Source organism: Choloepus didactylus, chromosome 13, assembly GCF_015220235.1.
Source record: "Choloepus didactylus isolate mChoDid1 chromosome 13, mChoDid1.pri, whole genome shotgun sequence".
In the NCBI taxonomy this organism is placed as follows: domain Eukaryota; kingdom Metazoa; phylum Chordata; class Mammalia; order Pilosa; family Megalonychidae; genus Choloepus; species Choloepus didactylus.
This window is the reverse complement of record NC_051319.1, coordinates 87,508,780-87,524,757: the sequence shown is the minus strand read 5'-3', so window position 1 is coordinate 87,524,757 and position 15,978 is coordinate 87,508,780. Positions and strand designations below refer to the sequence as shown.

Here is a 15,978-nt window from a genome sequence, read left to right as displayed (position 1 = left end):
TTTCAAATTAACTGTAAATTGTGCATCCTTGTATAGATCCTTCTCAGGCAAATGGGGGAGTCCCAGTTGTCGAAATTAATGCATAAAAATAAAAAATGAAAACTTCTGCTTGATGACAGAGAATTCTAATCAATGGCAAAAAAAAAAAAAAAAAAAAAAAAAAAAGGCACTGAACCCAAGTTTTCATTTCCTTCCCCACTGGGTGGTCAGCTTTTAAGTGAGGATTTGCTCCCACCCTCAAAAGCTCCCTCTTCCTCTTCTCTGGCTCCCTCCCACCCTCATTTTCAGTGGCTGCTGTAGCCCAGGCAGTTGAGGAGAGGCTGATCACTTTCACTTCTGCTGGGGAAATTACAACATACTTCGTTAAATGGAGAACGGAGAAAACAGATCTTCTGCTACCAAACCACTGGACCTTGGAGGGTCAGTAATCTTTCAAGCCCAGCAGGACCATAAAATGCTCATGTGACTGAGAGAAGCATTGGGGCATAAGAAGGGGGGGAATAAAAAAGAATCAGAAAGCAAATAGGAAAAGAAGGAAGAGGAAAGAGGTGAAGACAAATACTGTTTAGTGTGAATATTCATGCATTTATATTTTTGAGTCTCTATAAAGTGCCCAGAACTAGGCTTCACATGTTGGTTTCTTGAAGTATCTGATGCTGAATAACTGTTGCATCAGTAGCCCTGAGCTGAACCAGGAAACTCACAATTAGGAGAGTCACTGCATTTTAATCAGAGTCACTCTGAAAAAAGTTATATCCGAGAGAAAATCCTCTGATCTGAATTCTTATCCTCTGAAATTCTTTGCTCCATGTTCAGAGTGAAGGACATGCCAGTGGTAGGTATTTGTCCATCAAGAGTTGTACAGTTGACTTCTTCTGGATACGGGAAACTGCGTCACACCTAAGTAAGATGTCGCTTTTCTGTTGCTCCTCCCCGAGTTGACTCCAGAGGAGGGGCCGGCCTCCTTGATGGCTGCTGCAGAGGCAGGTGTAGCTTATGTCCCACAGACATTAACTTTGATAAGCATTTCATGAATTCCTACTGTGTGCGAGAATGGAGAGGAACAAAGCACAGCTCCTATACTCCTGAAGCTTTACGTTTTACATCATAATGAGAATTTTCATCTGTGGGGCTCCTTTCCTCAGAGAACAGAGACGACTTTTTAGAGGCTGCTTCATATAGTGTCTGGGAAAGAAGGTAGGTGGTGTTTCTGTTCCCTTTCTACAGCTGGGTAAAGTGAGTTCTAACGAAGTTCAGTTACTTGCTGAAGGTCACCCAGAGTGCAGAGCGTCAGAAGAGAGACAAAATGATAATCACAGCACTAATGCCGTGTGCTGGGTAGTTTAAACTGAAAAGGAGGAAAACTTTTTTTGTGGGCTTATCTAAAAAGAAATTTGTTGCTTTGAATTTCTCAGTTTCATTCATTGAGCAAGTAGATGCCAAGCAGTATTCTAGGCAAGGGGGACATAGCAGTGAAAGAAGCAAAACTCACATGGAGAGGAGAGCTAGAAAATACATTTTAAATATACATATTTAAAATACATACATTATCCATCTATAAAATATGTTAGGTGAGGAGTGCTATGAAGAAACCTAAAGCAGTGTGAGGGGATAGAGTGATGGGAAGGGGCTGTTTGAGGTAGAGAAGTGGGGGCCTCTCTGAGGAGGTGACATTTGAACAGATCCGAGTGAAGTGAAGGAGCCCATTATGGAGACACCTGGGGAATTCCAGGCAGAGGGATCAGCAAGTGGCAAGTCCGTGAGGTAGGAGGGTGCTTGGCAAACGTGAGGAACCGCAAGAACACCACTGTGGCTGGAGCAAAGAGAACCTGAGGCAGAGAGGCATGAGGCAAACGAGGGGCCGGTGTGTAGACTTCAGGGTGACTCTGAGATGAGAAGCTTGGGAAGGTTTTAAGCAAAGGATTGCCATGACCTGACTTAGGTTTTAACAGTATCCCTCTGGCTGGTATGTGTAGAATGGACTGTAGAGGAGCAAGAATAGAAGCAGGGAGTGCAATCAGGTGTTTCAGTGATCTAAGAGATGGCGATGGCTCAGATGGGGTTGTTGTGGTGGAGACAGTGAAAAGTGTTCATATTCAGCATCTATTTTGAATAAATGGAGCCAACAGAATTTGCTGAAGGACTGGATATAGAGTGAAAGAAGGAGAGGCTTACAGATCAGATAATTTAGCTAATTATAAGACCCTCACAGCTTTAATATTCCAAGGTGTCCACAAGGCCAAGGAAAACACCTTTGTCTGGGACACTTGGCCTTCTTTCAGCCTGCACAAGATGGCATTAATATGTGTAGTCCGCCAGTTAACAGCTCAAGGCTAGTGAGTGGCCATCTCTAATCCTCAGTAATTTTGCTGTGAATTAAGGACAGTGATTTCTGCTCACCTCAAAAGGCTGTGTTGAATAAAAGCCCTTTATAAAGTTTAGGCTGTGTAAACTCAGAGATTATTAGTAATATCACCAGCACCACTGGAGTTAACTATGAGTCAGTTGCGTTTCCTTTGGGGTATCATTAGCAGATTCCGGGAAGCTCCCCTGCCCAAAAGTCTCCCTCCAATGGCCTGTCATGGTGAAAGAATTTCACAATTAGCCTGATCCCTTTGGGTTAAGACATTGTGGACCCCAGACATCCTCCTTTAAAGTCGAAACTCGAAATTGAGCCACTGTCAATCATATGTCATTTTAGGTGAATTTATGTATCAGATCACTTTTCTGCCATTATAGTTAGTGTATGTTTTAATGGGGGAATGGAAAGAATAAATATGGGACAGAAAAATGCAACAGTTGGGGGATTCCTGAGTGTGCTGTGGACAGAACAAGAGAGTCTCTTGGAAAGGATCCTCTAAAGATAAACTCTCTCTATTGTGAAATGAGGTCCTAGAAGGGTACCTCCTTAAAATAGTTATAGTAAGTGGCCACAAAAGCTAAAATCATTTGAAGGGAAGCACTGAATAAGTGGAGAATCATGAGCTTCAATTGCCCCCTTTGGCTGGCTTTGTTAAAACAAATTCAATCCAAGTCCTCAGCCTTTTACAGGGCCCTTTCACCTAAATATTTCTAGAAACGCCCAGGAGTGCTGACATGTGATCGTAAGTAATTCTGCTGAGTCCCCCACTCCCCTCTGGGTCTCCATGGACCCAGATTCCCATGCTTCCTTAGAGATGCCCCTCAGGACTAGAAGTCTGTCCCCATCACCACTGCTGCCACAGCCACCACCACCTGCAAACCCTCCAGGCCCAGTGCTGGTGCTGGTCCCTTCAAGCCGGAAATTTTTGTCACCTCCCCCTTCAGCAGAGTGAGAGGATAACACTGAGTTAAGGTCAGCTAGGGAGTCCCACAGCAAAAATGCTCAGTCTTCAAACATTGTCGGTGCTCGTGGTAGATCTTTCTCACTGGAGCTATGGGGAGCCAAGCAGGGAAGTTTTTGCCCCATATTATAAAAGCTCTCCAGATGTACCACCCCTCCAAGGCTGACACTCGGCTCCTGTCACCTGTGCTACCATCACCACCTGAGGGAGAGTCAGCTTTGTGCTCCAGCCAATATAAATGTGATTCAATGCCAGAGACTTAAATTGCTATAATATGCTCATCTAGGGGCCCCACTGTAAAGTGTTTGAGCCCCAAAGCATTGCCATCTTGACAGAGTTTTTACTCTTCCAAATCACACACACTGTACCTTCCTCCAAGGCTGCAAATATGCCCCTAGGGTGAGTCAGGACAAATTTTAGTTCTTCCCTAAAGGCACCTGTTCCTTTCTGTAATCTGTGGACATTGGTGGGCAGGATTTCAGTGTTTTCTCTTGAGTTCCTAAGCGCTGATGGAAATCAGTAGATTCAAATGGATACATTGGGAAGAGATGTGGCTCACCTCCCTCTCTGGGGGCTCTTGAGCAATAGTTCCTGCCCAGTCCGGGCACCCTGTTATCTTAAACCATGTCTGAACCTTTTCCTTCTTCTCCCTGTAAAGGAACTTCCAAGGAACGGTGCATCCCAGGAAACCACAGAGATTTAAACCTTCTGCTCTGTTTTCCCTTTCTCTATTCAAGCAACACTTACAGCTGATTGAATTCAAGACCTGTTTAACTGGTGCTGATGGTTAAGTGGGGCTTCCTTAAGAGGAATTCACAACTTCTTAGAAGCTCGATGCAGGGATGTGTTTGAAATGGCTGCATGTGAAGACTTAACCCTTCCAGTCAGGACAGGGCAGGAATTTGCTGAGGAGGCAGGCAGTAGGAGTAGGGTGCCAGCATCTTTCCTTAAAATAATAGGTATTGTGGAATTTTTCTCATCATAACACTAATAAATCTTTATTCAAAAAAGTAGGGAAAAAACGGAAAATATGTATCGGAAAATAAGAATTCCCCATAATCCTACTTCTCAGAGATAGTCACAGTCAATGTTTTCATGCATTTCCTGCAGTTATTTACTATCAGTTAATTATAAAATGTATTCTAATAGAAAAGCGTGGTATACAAAAAGATATCATTATGTATATCTGTGTATACTGATTATTTTTATTGTGAGCATTTTCCCAGAATATTAGAAAACCATTATTAATTTTTTTATTTTTTATTATTAAATTCAGTTTTTTGAAATACATTCACCACACCATTACAATCATCATGGTATACAATCCACTGTCCACAGTATGATAACATAGTTATGCATTCATCACCACAATCTATCTCTGAACATTTTCCTTACATCAGAAAGAATCAGAGCAAGAATAAAAAATAAAAGTGGAAAAAGAACACCCAAATCATCCCCCCATCCCACCCCATTTGTCCTTTAGTTTTTATCCCCATTTTTCTACTCATCCATACACTAGATAAAGGGGGTGTGATCCACAAGGTCTTCACAATCACACTGTCACCCCTTGTAATCTACATTATTATATAATTGTCTTCAGGAGTCCAGACTGCTGGGTTGGAGTTTGGTAGCTTCAGGTATTTACTTCTAGCTATTCCAATACATTAAAACCTAAGAGGTGTTATCTATATAATGCATAAGAATGTCCACCAGAGTGACCTCTCAACTCCATTTGAAATCTCTCAGCCACTGAAACTATTTCGTCTCATTTTGCATCCCCCTTTTGGTCAAGAAGATACTCTCAGTCCCACGATGCTGGGTCCACATTCATCCCCGGGAGTCATATTCTGCATTGCCAGGGAGATTTGCAACCCTGGGAGTCAGGTCCCACGTAGGGGGGAGGGCAGCGAGTTCACCTGTCAATATGGCTCAGTTAGCGAGACAGAGGGCCACATCTGAGCAACAAAGAGGCACTCAGGGGGAGACTCTTAGGCACAATTATATGCAAGTTTAGCCTCTCCTTTGCAGCAACGAGCTCCCCAAGGGCAAGTCCCATGATCGAGGGCTCAGTACATCAAACCGCCAGTCCCGATGTTTGTGACAACATCAACACCAGTCCATGTGAGGATGTCCAACACGTCCGCACCTTCCCCCAGATCCTCGGGGCTGGGGAGGGTGAAGCTGTAAATATATTTTTTATTATCTGCCCAAATTACTCTGGGATGTGTCACTATTTCATTCCAGCCTATACTAACCTATCGTATCTCACTTCCTATTCAAAGTTCCATGCAATTGTGGTGTTTGAACAAATCGACTGTAGAGTTGTACTGTTTAGAAAATTTAGATCCTGTACCAAATAGATACCTCTTCCCTTGGTCTCATATGGAAGTTGAAGTTTTAAAACACAGTCAGTTTCAACCTTTACCTGTGGCCTGGCTTGCCCTGGTCTTAACCAGACCTGCTTCATTCATATCACTAATTGAAGTCTGGGCTTCTTTTTCAGCTTTTTTTTTTTTTTTTTTTTTTTTTTTTTTAACAGTGGCTGTATGCACTAGTACTGACATTCACATCTGCTGAGCTCTAGCTCTGAGTTTCAGGTGTCTCAGAAATATGCATTGTTCCAGAGACCAATCAGGTTATACACTAGGGGATCAGCATCTCAAAGTTTAGAGATAGGCATACAATTCAGGGATAGAGTTAACTGCTGTAAGAGCTTACAATCTAGGGGACTATTACAATAATTATGTCCACATTAGGCTATGTTCTAAGATTCAATTCTGAGTTTACACATTGTAGTTAGTCCATATTGGTGAGGCATTAACGTATTTGCCTTTATTTCTGGTGTACTTCACTCAAATACTGTGTACATGATCCATTCACCTCGTTTGTGGTCTCACAGCTTCACTCCTCCTTGTAGTTGCTCAATGTTCCACTGTATGCGTACACCACAGTCCACCATTCCATTCTTCAGTCAATGTACCCTTAGGTCATCTGCACCCTTTGCAAATCATGATTACTGCCTCCATGAACACCAGTTTGCAAATGTTCATTCATGTCTCTGCTCTCAGATCTTCAAATGACATACTCCATAATGAGGTTGCAGGACCTTTTGGTCCCCACATACTTAATTTTTTGTGGAACAACCACACCTGACCTTCAGAAAGTCTACACCATTCTACCTGCTCATCAACAGGTAAATAGGTACATCCCTCTCACCATGTTTTCTCCAACACTTTTACTCCTATATATATATATTTTTCTACAATTTTATAGAGTTATATTCACATACCATACATTTATCCACAGTGTACAATCAGTTGTTCATGGTATCATCATAAAGGAAAACCATTATTTTTGATGGCAGCATTCCATCTTACGGGTGGCAAACATATTTATTTACTCATTTGCCTATTGGTACACATTTTAAAGTGGTTTCCAATTTTTTTATTATTACTAGACTGCCTTTCTTATTGTTTCCTTAGGACATATTCTTGGGAGAAGAATTTCTATCTCAAGAGCTATACATACTTGGGGGTTTTTGCAGTATATCGCTGAAATACCATCCAGATAGTTTGTTCTGATTTCCATGTGCACTAGAAACTAGGCGTATGACTGCGCTGTAGTGGACAGAGTTGTATCCAGTCCAACTTTAGCTTTCCTGTGTGATGAGGGGAATCTAGAGAGACAATTCCTAATATTCAACTGCCTCAAAGTGGCTATGTAACCTTGTCAAATTGCTTAACGTTTTCATACTTCATTTTACTTGTCTGGAAATCAAGGAGCGTTTCACCCACTTTGTAAACTGTAAGCTACTACACAAGGATGAGATATTTTAACCACCTAATATGGTAATGGGGCTAAAAGGAAGTATTGATAATAATTGGTGCTCCAGAGTTAAACTGCTGGTTTTGACTCCTAGATCCCTTATTTACTACTTATTATTAAGTAAGTTGGGGTAAGTTACTTAACTTCTCTTTTCCCTCAGTTTCTTCATCTATAAATGGATAACACTTACCTCATAGGTAAGGGGTAGATGGGTGAGGATTACAATTAGATCAGATCATACATTAAAGATGTAGCTATGTTAGTTACCCATTATGATTTCTTAGTATTAATCAGTGAATTTCGATTCAGTGTGGAACTGTTTAGAAACTGTCCACAACTGTCATTGGTTTCCTGTTGAAAGTTCTTAAAGCACTGATTCTATCAGTACTTCTATATCAGGAGGTTATAAGTTTAATCAAAACACCAAAGGAACTTTAATCAAAATAGCAGATCAAATTAGTAAAGTCAGTGACTTTCAAACTGTGTGCTCTGGAGCCGTAAGTTCTGCAGAGTGAACCACAGGGACCTTGGGCTAAGGTAGTCAGATTGGTGAAGGCACTGGGGGTTTCAGGACTCCAAAGCAAAAATTGTTAGCTGGTCACCAAAATCATTTCTTCTTCTTGAGCCCACACTTAGACCTCATGTCCCAGGTCATGCAGTTAGGTGTTACCATGTGACTACACTGTGGGCTACCTGGGTCTCTGTATCAACCTCCCAACTCTGCCTTCACAGCACAAAAGCAGCCTTAGACAATATGTAAACAAATGAGCGTGCTGTGTTCCAACAAAACTCTATACAAACAGGCTGTAATTTACTGATCCCTGGACTAGAATGTTTAGCCAAAGGAGAGTTGTACCTAATGTTGTTGGAAAGGTAGGAAGGAGCCAGATAAAGAAAGGATCTTGTGGACCTCGACAGAGAGCTTGGTTTTTATCCCAAGAGCCTTTGGAGGGTTTAGGAAAGGGTATGCCCGATATACATAATCCAGTCCTCAGTAGATCAGTATTTTCAGCGTTCACTCACCGTGCAAACTATTGATCATGTTTTTACTACTTCCTCCATAGAGTTTCCTCCTCAGGAAATTCAAAACAAGCTCCTGACTGAGACGGCATCTTCAGGGAAGGACCAGCAGGCAGGTCTCAAGGGAACTCATGGATGACATTTGTAATCTTGGTGAAATTGCCATGGCCTTGGCTCTAGTCCACAGCCTGGGAGGATCAGTCAGTTTACCATCCTCTCTTCTGGTCAGACTGACACTATCTAAATTCAGGTGATAAATACATTAAACCAGAAGCCAACTTAGTAATTTATGATGAAAAACAAAATTGCCACGTGTGAGCAGCTCATTCTAACCCCATAGACAGACCTACATTGGAATTACAATAACAAAAGTTATAATTGTTAACATTTATTAACAATAATTTTGTGCCCAGTATAGTGTAAAGCATTTTACGTGGATTACCTCATTTAAACTCACAACAAGCCTGTCGGTTATAAACAAGCCTGTACAGATAAAGAAAGTTAGAGGTTATGTAACTTGCAAGATCACAAAACTAGTGAGTGGTAGTGCCAGGGGCTGACCCCACATGGTGTGAACCAGTCTGTGCATTTAACTGGCTCATTATGGTGTCTCAAAGAAAACAAAACACATTCAATGAGTTGCTCAGTCAACACTGAGTCCACCAGGGAAAGAAAGGTAGTGAATCCAATCTTAGCCTGATGCACGCATCTCACATAAGAATGGTATTGCCAGTGGGATTCAGCTCACTGAGATTTTGGTTACAACTTCCTCTTTCCACAGCCATGCTGGTGATGGTCTTCCCAGTGGGACAGAAATTCCCAAGCCCTGTTATCTCCTAGATGGTGCTGGGAGAGGTACTGTTAATGTTTGCTTTGCCAACCCTCTTTTCTCTCTCTCTCTTCCTGCCTTATCTGCAACTTTGCATAGTTCTGCTCTGGTCCATTTTAGGTGAATTTCCTAGTTGAACTCTGGGGCATGCCTTTCCTCTCCCTGACTTCTCCACCCCTTATTTCTACTTGTTGGGCAAACCTCAGGGCAGTCCCCAACATTATTAATTGTTCCCACATAGTAAGACTGCAAAGTGCTTCTGAATCCTTAATTATATATTCACTGTAAAAAAAAAAAAAAAAAAAAAAAAGCCATATCTGGAATGAAATGGTCAGTCAGAACACAGTTTGTCCAACAAAACAATGGAAATCCTAACTTTTAACTTATGGGTGTGTTCTGGTTTGCTGAAGCTGCCATTATGCAAAATACCAGAAATGGATTGGCTTTTATAAAGGGGATTTATTAGGTTACAAATTTATACTTCTAAGGCCATAAAAGTATCCAAACTAAGGCATCAACAAGAGGATGCCTTTACTGTAGAACAGCCAAAGGCATCCAGAACACTTCTGTAAGCTGGAAAGGCACGTGGCTGGCATCTGCTGGTTCTTTGCTCCCAGGTTGTATTTCAAAATGGCTTCCTCCAAAATGTCGCTGGCCTTCTGTCTCTCTTAGCTCCCCTCAGCTCTCTGCTTGTTTCTCCTGGGGTGTTTCTCTCTAAGCATCTGGGAGTCCTCTCTTAGCTTCCCTGGGGCAAACTCTGGGCTTCATCTCTTAGCTTAGCATCTCCCAATGTCCTTCTGTCTGCATCTTCAAGCATCTCCAAGCGTCAGTGTCTATGTCGCCCTTGAGCTCTCTTAAATACTCCAGTGAATTAATCAAGACCCACCCTGACTGGGCGGGGTCCACACTTCCATGGAAATAGTTTAATCAAAGATCTTACCCATAGTTGGGTGAGTCACATCTCCATGGAAACACTCAATCAAAAGTTTCCACCCTAATCAAAAGACTAATAAGTCTGTCCCCACAAGATTGCATTAAAGAACATGGCTTTTGTGGGGAACATAATAGATTCAAACCAGCACAGGGTGGATCAGGGCTCCTCCTTGAGAATTAGGAGTACTATGTTTGCCAAAGTTTGCTGCAGAGTTCATTGAGGATAGTGTCTTAGCTTTGGGAGAACTTTAGAGTAGAAATGAAGAAAAATATCTGTTTTAATAAACAAGACTAAGTTCACATGATTTATGAATTCTATTCCCATGCACATATTCTTTGTCCACTAGCATGGATGATCTGCCCAAAGTATAAACTAGGTAAAAGCAAATTTAAGGAGAAGCATACAGATACCATGAAATGTGGGGAGGAGGCACTAAGGCACCAGAGCCCCACAGCTTAGCACCTAATAAACAGCTGTTCAGTGCACCATAAGAGACTACACATTTCTCAAAATGACTAACTTGTATCTGAGACAGGATTTGACCCACTAATTATTAAACCATAAAGTTGTAGTAAAAATTGTTTTTTCAAGTGCTGCTTTGATGAGTAGATGAATTATCATGTGGGAGTTTAAAAATTAGTCAAAGGAGTCTTCACAACCAACTCCTTTTAATTTGGTCTTCTTTTGGTCTCTGCCTACTCTCAATTGTAATCTGAAAAAACTTGAACTTCTCACGTAGAATGGAAGTATATAGTTTTATAAAACAAATATTAATGGCATAATTCTATGCTTTACTGTTTTAGTTTATTTATATCAATGTACCAATAGCCCAAAGAAAATAGGGAAGATTGTGGGTTTTTAATTACTTTTAAATATGTTTATTGTAACTGACATATAATTCACATAATATATACACCACTATTTTAAAGTAGAGAATTCAGTGGTTTAAAATATATTCACAATATTGTACAACCATCACCACTATATAATTCCAGAGCATTTCCATCACTGCAACAAGAAACCTGTACCTATTACCAGTCACTCCCAATTCCCACCTTTCCCCATTTCATGGAAATCACTAATCTACTTTCTGTCTATAGATTTGCCTAGTTTCGATAGTTCATATAAATGGAATCACACCATTTGTGGTCTTTTTTGTCTTGCTTCTTTCATGTAGCATAATATATTTAAGATTCATCCATATTGTAGCATATATCACTATGTCATTCCATCTTATGGCTGAATAATATTCAATCATTGTTTCAGTATACCATATTTTCTTTACCCATTGATCAGTTGATGAGAATTTGGGTTTCCAACTTTGAGCTATTAAGAATAATTCTGCTATAAACATTCACGTACAAGTTTTTGTGTGGACATATTTTTTACTTCTTTTGGGTAGATACCTTTGAGTGGAATTGCTGGGTGATATAGAAACTCTAAGTTTAACCTTTCAAATAATGATGAGAGTCTTTTCAAAAGCACCATTTTACATTCCCACCTGTAGTGGATGAAGATTCCAATTTCTCCACATTCTTGACATTTGACTATTTTCCTCTTTTCTTTTTTTTATTATAGTTATCCTGGTGGGTGTGAAGTGGTATCTCATTGTGGTCTTGACTTTATTTTCTGTGATGGCTAATGAGGACTAGCATCTTTTCATTTACTTATTGGCCATTGTATGCTTTCTGTAGGGACTTGCTATTCAAATACTTTTCCCGTTTTTAAATTGGGTTGTCTTTTTGTGGTTGAGTTATAAGAGTTCTTTACATATTCTTGATACTAGACTCTTAGATATATGATTTGCAAATATTTTCTCCCTTTATGGAGTTTTGTATTTTCATTTTCTTGATAATGTCCTTTGAAGCACAAAAGTTTTTAATTTTGATGAAATCCAATTTGTCTATTTTTTCATTGGTTGCTTGTAGTTTTGGTGTCATATCTAAGAAGCCATTGCCTAATCCAAGATCATGGAGATTTACTCAAATGTTTTCTAATAAAAATGTTATACTTTTAGCTCTTACATTTAAGTCTTTGATCCATTTTGAGTTAATTTTTGTATTTGGTATGAACTAAGGCTCCAACTTCTTCTCTTGCATGTGACTATCCAATGTCTCAGCACCATTTGTTAAAAGACTGTTCTTCCCCATTAAAGAATCTGGATACCCTTGTCAAATATCAGTTGACTATAGACACAAGGGTTGGTTTCTGGACTCTCAATTCTATTCCATTGCTCTTTGTGTCTATTCTTATGCCCTTACCACACTCTCTTGATTACTGTAGCTTTGTACAAAGGTTTGAGATCAGGAACTAAGGGTCCTCCAACTTTGTTCTCCTTTTACAAGGTGGTTTGGCTATCTAGGGTTAATACTTGTTTTGATTAGAGAAGTTGTGGGTTTATAGAAAAATTGTGCACAAGATACAGAGATCCCATATATCACCCTATTATTAAAACCTTGCATTAGTGTGGTACATTTGTTACAATTGATGAATGAACATTTTTATAATTGCACTATTAATTGTGGTCCACAGATTACAGTTGGGTTCAATGATTGTGTTGTACAGACCAATTTTTTTTAAAATTTTATTCTAGTAACATATATACAATCTAAAATATTCCTTTTTAGTTACATTCAAATATATAATTCAGAGCTGTTTAATTACGTTTAAAATGTTGTGCTACCATTACCACTTTCCATTATCAAAACTTTCCATCAACCCAAATAGAAACTTGGTACAATTTAAGCATTAATTCCCCATTCCCTGTCCCCACTCTGCCCTCTGGTAATCTGTATTCTAGTTTCTGACTATGAATTTGCTTATTCATACAATATTTGTCCTTTTGCATCTGGTTTATTTTACTCAACACGATGTCTTTGAGAATTCACATGTATCAGAATTTCACTCATTTTTACAGCTGAGTAATATTCAAATGTATATACATAAGACTATTTACCCATCCATTGCTGATGGACACATGGGTTGCTTCCACCTTTGGCAATTAGTGCTGCTATGCACACTGGTGTGCAAATATCTGAGTCCCTTCTTTCAATTCTTTTGTGTATATACCTAGAAATGGATTGCCAGGTCATATTGTAATTCTGTATTTACCTTTCTGAGGAACCACCAAACTGTCTTCACAGTAGCTGTACCATACCACATTCCCACCAATAAATGAGTGTTCCTAATTCTCCACATCCTCTCCAACACTTGTAATTTTCTGTTTGTTTTTTAATAGTAGCATTTCTAGTGAGTGTGAAATGGTAGTTTTGATTTCCCTCATGACTCATAATGTTGAGCATCTTTTCATGTCCTTTTTTGCCCTTTGTATATCTTTTTCAGAGAAATGTCTCCTAAAGTCTATTGCACATTTTTAAATTGGATAGTTTGTCTTTTTGTCATTGAATTGTAGAATTACTTTATATATTCTGGAATCAAACCCTCATATGTGGTTTCCAAATAATGTCTCCCATTGTGTAGGACTTTCATGATAAAGTCTTTTGATGCACACAAGTTTTTAATTTTGATGAGGTCCCATTTATCTATTTTTTCTTTTGTTGCTTTTGCTCTGGGTATAAAGTCTAAGAAACCATTGCTTAACACAAGGTGCTGAAGATGCTTCACTATATTTCCTTCTAGGAGTTTTATAGTATTGGTTCTTAAATATAGGTCTTTGATCCGTTTTTTTAATTGCATTTTTATTGAGATATATTCGCATAACACACAATCGTTCAAGGTGTACAATCAGTTGTTCATATTTATGCACTGATCACCACAATCAATCTTTGAATATTTTCATTACTCCAAAAAAATAAAATAAAAATTAGAATAAAAAGGGACATCCAAAACATTTCATTCCCCTTTTCCCCCCATTGTTCATTTATTTTTTTACACTCATTCAATGTTTTGTGTTTTTTTGTTTTTTTTTTTTTCCATTCAGATTGGCTCTATCTGGTTTATTATTCTCAAGAGTTATTATTTTTTTTTATGGTGGCCCCTGTCCGGGTTTTTTTTTTTTTTTTTTTTTTTAATTGAGATTGTTCTTTGATCCATTTTGAGTAGAGTTTTTTATATGGTAGGGATCCAACTTCATTCTTTTGCATGTGGACATCTGGTTACCTGGCACCATTTGTTGAAGAGACTATTATTATCCAGTTGAGTGCATGTGGCACCCTGTCAATAATCAGTTGGCCATAAATATGAGGAACAATTTCTGAACTCTCAGTTTGATTCTATTGGTCTATATGTCTGTCCTTGTGCCAGCACCATGATGTTTTGATTACTGTGGCTTTGTATTAAGTTTTAAGATAGAAAAGTGAAAGTCTCCAAACTTCATTCTTTTTCAAGATGTCTTTGGCTGTTTGGGGCCCCTTACCCTTCTATATAAATTTTATGATTGCCTTTTCCATTTCTACCAAGAAGGCTGTTGGAATGGAGGTCAAGTGTGATATAATGGGAAACCAAAGCCAAAATACATGAGAAAAGATAGTTTCTTACTCACAGATACCAGGGAGAGAGGGATTCCACGAGCGGTTGATGGGAAGCACGGTTTGCTTGGATGGCTTGTTCTGGTTTGCTTATGCTGCCATTTGCAAAACATCAGAGATGGATTGGCTTTTATAAGGGGGTTTATTTAGTTACAAAGTTACAGTCTTAAGGCCATAAAGTGTTCAAGGTAAGACATCAATAGGGTACCTTCACTGAAGGATGGTCATTGGCATCTGGAAAACCTCTGTGAGCTCAGAAGGCATGTGGCTGGTGTCTGCTTGCTCCCAGGTTGCATTTCAAAATTTGCATTCTCCAAAATGTTGGTCTTGGGGCATTTTGTCCTCTCTTAGCTGCAGCTCCTCTTTAAAATGTCACTCTCAGTTGCTCTGAGCTCCTTCTGTTTGTAAACTCTTTTATAGGACTCCAGTGATTTAATAAAGACCCTCCTAAATGGATGGGGTAATACCTCCATGGAAATTATCCAATCAAAAGTCTCACCCAGTTGATTGAGTCACATCTCCAAGGAAACAATCAAAGATTCTAACCTAATCAACACTAATAGGTCTGCCCCCACAAAATTGCATCAAAGATAATGGCGTTTTGGGGGACATAATACATCCAAACTGGCACACGGCTCAGTCTGCAGGTGGGGAGCACACAAGCAGAGCAAGACAGTCCTGTGGGCTTGTGCCTTTATTGTGTTTTTATCAAGAAGGGGTGCTGGGTTTTGTCAAATGCCTTTTCTGTATCAATTGAGATGAACATGTGGGTTTTTTCCTAGGTTCTCTTAATGTGGTGCATTAAATTAATTGATTTTCTTATGTTGACCCACCCTTGCATCCTTGGGATAAATCTCAATTGAATGTGGTATATAATGTGCTGGTGGACTCAATTTGCTGGAACTTTGTTGAGAAATTTTGATTCTATATTCATAAGGAATATCTGGAATTTTCTTTAATTGTGGTATCTTTATCTGGCTTTGATATGAGGGTGAGATGTTGGCCTCTGGAATGAGTTAGAGAGCGTTCCCTCCTCTGCAATTTTTTGGAAGAGTTTGAGCAGGATTGGTGTTAATTCATTTTAGAATGTTTGGTAAAATTCACCTGTGAAGCCATCTGATCGTAGGTTTTTCTTTGTTGGGAGATTTTTGATTACTAATTCAGTTTCTTTACTACTTACTGGTTTGTTGAGATCCTCTGTTTCTTCTTGAGTCAGTATAGTCATTTACATGCACCTAGGAATTCGGACATTTCATTCAGGTTATCTAATTTGTCGGTGGTCCTTTTTATTTCTGTGGGGTCAACAGCAATGTTCCCCTTTTTATTTCTGATTTTATTTGTGTCCTCTCTCTTTTTTTTGTTGTCTAGCTAAAGTTTTGTCTATTTAATCGATCTTTTCAAAGAACTAGCTTTTCATTTTGCTGATTCTATTATTTTTTATTCTCTATTTCATTTATCTCCACTCTAATCTTTGTTATTTCCTTTCTTCTGCTAGGTTTGGGTTTGTTTGCTCTTCTTTTTCTAGGTCCTCCAGTTTTGAGGTTAGATCGCTGATTTGTG

General features: G+C 39.3%; 1 protein-coding gene across 1 annotated transcript in view; it reads left to right on the top strand.

Annotated features, from left to right (window-relative positions):
- Positions 1 to 1,065: 1,065 nt before the first annotated feature.
- NR3C1 (nuclear receptor subfamily 3 group C member 1) overlaps positions 1,066 to 15,978 on the top strand; it is a 160,756-nt gene continuing 145,843 nt past the window's right edge. Inside the window, exon 1 of the mRNA XM_037802163.1 lies at positions 1,066 to 1,197. The gene's annotated coding sequence lies outside the window, so the exon portion shown is untranslated. The remainder of the gene's footprint in view (positions 1,198 to 15,978) is intronic.